At 45.8% G+C, this 4184-nt stretch overlaps 1 pseudogene; it reads left to right on the forward strand.

Annotated features, from left to right (window-relative positions):
* Window positions 1-888: 888 nt before the first annotated feature.
* LOC146191677 (uncharacterized) lies at window positions 889-1708 on the forward strand (annotated as a pseudogene).
* The last annotated feature ends 2476 nt before the right edge of the window (window positions 1709-4184 follow it).

The following is a 4184-nucleotide window of genomic DNA, read 5'->3' on the forward strand; positions in this document are numbered from 1 at the left end:
TTAACTTTTTATACTAGTTCGTGGAGTCCACCGCTGAACGGTGTGGTTTCTGGTAAAAATCAAAATAACGTATATATCGCCCGTGCGTAACTTCTGCCGTCGGCAGGAATGAGGAAAACATAAAAATGAACCTTAGAGTAACCTTTCTTTTGTGATTGATACTATTTCAGATTCTCATGGAACTAGCTTTAAACCAATATAGTGTGGCTTGTTGGTCTTTTTGGTGCATATTCGACAAGCAAATGCAGAGCAGCACAGAGACGTATAGCGAGGGCGCAGGTGTTGTTCATTTCCCATTCTATGTCTTCGTCCTCTGTTGCTCAACATTTTTTAATTGTGGTCCATCTTTTACGTTGCCAACACTACTATAAGTGAACCACAATCCCAATAACTTTATTCCGCATTCCTCCCGGTACAGAAAAAAATGCGAGGACAAGGGCTAAAAGCTGCTCTCTAAGCAGCTTGACAAAGGCCCTTGCCCCCTTTTATGGGATCGTACAGCGGCAACAACCGTACAGTAGTTAAACGTTGCGAAGGAACATAGCTGAAATAGGGAGAACTGTAAAATGTAATTAATGTTCTTACTAATAATATGACAAAGTTACAAGCTCTACTTACAGATCATAAAATGTTCATTTTATGCATAGGTTGTTCAGTACAGTACAAAAAATATAATAATACATGCACATAATGATCAAGCATCCTCCTGAGACCCGTCTATGGCAATTTGTCCAATATATTGGACATTAACTTTTAAGCCAGTACTCCCGCGCCGAAAGATTCATCTTCATAAAGCCCGCTTGTCCAATACATAGGACAACTGGTGGCGCCATCTGTGCGCATTTTTTGAAATTAAACTGCTCACTTTCCCGCCAAAACACTTCGAAAATGGCGGCGTTCAGCGGCGCGGCGTTCTATGACACCTGCCGGAGAAGTAAGTGTTGTTTCTGCAATTCTTACCTACTTTGAACGCGTAGATTTTGTTGGATATCAACAAAAATAGAACAGAAGACATGTAGATATTATAATTGTAACTCTACATGACCTAACTTTTCTGTGCTTTCAATTTGATTTCACGTGTCCAATACATTGGACGCTGGGACTCAGCCCGGTTATTTTGACCGCGTTTTTTAAAATGGCTTTCGCAATAACTGTAAACGAATACTGCTGGTATTTAACGACTGGGGACGAAATAACGTCTTTTTTGTTGTAGGAGACAGGCCTCACGTTTCTGATGAGACGGCGGAAGCAGTTTTACAAAGAATCGCACAAGCCAACACATCAGACATTGACCTATCGGACAGCGACGACGACACTATTGTCGATCCAAACTTCAGTGCACCACTTGAGGATGAAGGCACTGACGAAACCAGCGATGACGAAGGTCCCTCCACATCAGGCACTGGAAGAGCTGAGAAGAATGGAAAACGCCATCAAGGGTAAGGAAGAAATTATTAACAATGTGTGTACAAAATGTGTCATGATGACATTAGTTATTTATAACATAAATACTGGCATTGATTTTTGCGAAATTTAATTGGCGCGTATTTTTTGCATGCAGTGAGATTACAACTTGGGTCCCTGACTTTGGAGACAACATTGACAGCAACGCTGTTCGTGGGCACCAATTGACTACTTCGTGAGGTACATTCCTAATGAGGTGTACGAAAAAATGGCCCTGGCTATGAATCGGAGTTTAAACTTCTAAAATATCTAGCGAGTGCTGGTTTTGTTGTTGTTCTTATATCTATGTCTGTGTTGTTAAATGTGTTTAATAATGCTGGCAAGCTATGTTCTAGCCTATTGAAACCGTTATTCCTACGCGGAAAGGGGACTAGCCAAGTATTCATGTTTCTCATGTTGTAGGGAACTTCCTGTGGTTTGGACATTGCCGTACACAAGCTCTAACTTTGTGTTTATTTTACACCGATCACTATCGCATCATCACCAGCTTTCGTGGTCTGCGTGGGCCTGCCCTTGAGTTGTGGAAAATTTCAAATGTCAGCTCACTGATCAGGCCATCACTTCATATATGCCAAGATTCTCAGCACAAGAATACTGTCTGAAGAAAGCTTCAGGGAAACACTTGGTAACTATTTTTAGTGATTTAATTAGGTTTCCCCATAATAGCGGCCGGTCCGAAGCCAGTTAAATGGGCCGCCTTGAAGTTGCCTTCAGCATAAAAACACTCATGTCTACTGCAAACATGTGTCTCATCCCTAAAGTAGAGTTGACATGTATCCCGCGTTATTATCCCAGCACCAGTCTGCCGGCGACAAGCCAATGAAGGCTTCTCCTAATGCGAGAGTAGCTGAGCAAGGACGAAGGCTGCAACGCGAGCGCAACGTAGTGAGAGTTCATTGCTGCTATCTTTAGAAGCCGGGTGCGCCGTTTCATGGCGACCTGTCACTGCTGTCGCCAGCGACGGGGTATTGACCAACTTAGCTGTATACGCTCCGAGAGGGCACGTGTCACAGTCCGGTGTATAGCGTAGTATACTTCAGGCTTTATTGTTTTGTTCATCCTTTCTGTGGCCCGTGTTTCCTGAATCAGTCTGGGCGTTAACCGTGTGGCTAAATATACTTCGAGCCTTTTATTTTTGGTATCAACATTTTATCCATGTTTGCTTCTACGTATGCGACCGCCGGCTCTGAACTGCGACCCTTTGACGCTTAGCTTTGTGGGGAAGCAGGAGCGCAAAATTTGCAGAGCTTAGTGTGGGGCTTGTTGATGTGACGGCATGATGTCGCAGCTGGTCTGACTTGAGTGAATACCCCAAGATGAAATGGCGACACAAACACTTGAGTGTTAGATGACTGTTTTAGCGACAAAAAGCGCCGGAAAACAGGGCGTAAGGTCCGGACAGGAGTGCACACACACACACACACACACACACACACACACACACACACACACACACACACACACACACACACACACACACACACACACACACACACACACACACACACGCGCGCACGCACGCACGCACACGCACACGCACACGCACACACGCACACACGCACACGCACACGCACACACACACACACACACACACACACACACACACACACACACACACACACACACACACACACACACACACACACACACACACACACACACACACACACACACACACACTGTCACTCATGCAAACACGTATGTGCATGGTTGCGCATTAGTGTGTGAATTGTATCCCAGCGTCCTGTTTTACTGCAGTTATTGTGTCGCTAAAACACGAACCAACTTCCTCGCCATTTCACGATCCTGACGAGTGTTTTCATGTCTAAATTTTATTGCTGCGAACCATTCAAAACTTTATTTCTTCTTTTTCCTACAGTCGCCGGCATGCGGCCTTATCATTGTGATTCAAGCGCACTCATCGATTATGTATTCTTTATTTTGTTCATTTATTTTGACGCGAGAAGTAGCCTTATCATTTTATTTGTCGCGAAAGATGCGACGCGAAAGGTGATGTCGTAAAAGATGAGATAAGCTACGTACTACTTTGACGGTCTCCTAGCCCGCGAAGGGGAAACTAAAGAGAGCAACCATTAGAGGTAAGGTTGCTATACGGCGAACTAACGAAGATCCTCCACGGCCGATGACGAGTGACGATGCTTTAACCAGTACCCTGCCGCTACGAACGACGAGGACATCGACGACCACGCGACCACTCTTTCAACTAACACAACCGCCCAGTGAAGTGACAACAACGCGTCCTGGCCGCGTCTTCAGCACAAGACGAAGCAGTGATCGAACATCTGAGATCGAACGAGTGACCTCGAAGTTGCTGTCGACATTCGCACGGTTACCGCCTAATTGGACACTGGAGCTGACTATTCTGTCATCAGTGGAGCGTTCGCCGCCCAGCTCAAGGAGGTGACAACCACTTGGAAGGGCCCGCTAATCTGTACCGCTGGCGGTAACGTTATTACGCCGTTGGGGTGATGCACCACGAGGGTTACAGTGAAAGGACGTACCTACCCTACCAGCTTCGTCGTCCTACAGCAATGCTCGCGCGGTGATCTTGGGCATGGAATGAAAATCGGGTGATCATCGATCTCGGTCAAAGCTTATCAAACTCTCGGCGTATAACGCCATACCACACGGAGGAACACACTTGACTGCTACGTCAAAGCCCCCGTGTATCGCCGCGAGAACGCCAGGCCATACGCGAT

Source organism: Amblyomma maculatum, chromosome 4, assembly GCF_055883805.1.
Source record: "Amblyomma maculatum isolate TAMU_Amacu chromosome 4, ASM5588380v1, whole genome shotgun sequence".
Taxonomy (NCBI): domain Eukaryota; kingdom Metazoa; phylum Arthropoda; class Arachnida; order Ixodida; family Ixodidae; genus Amblyomma; species Amblyomma maculatum.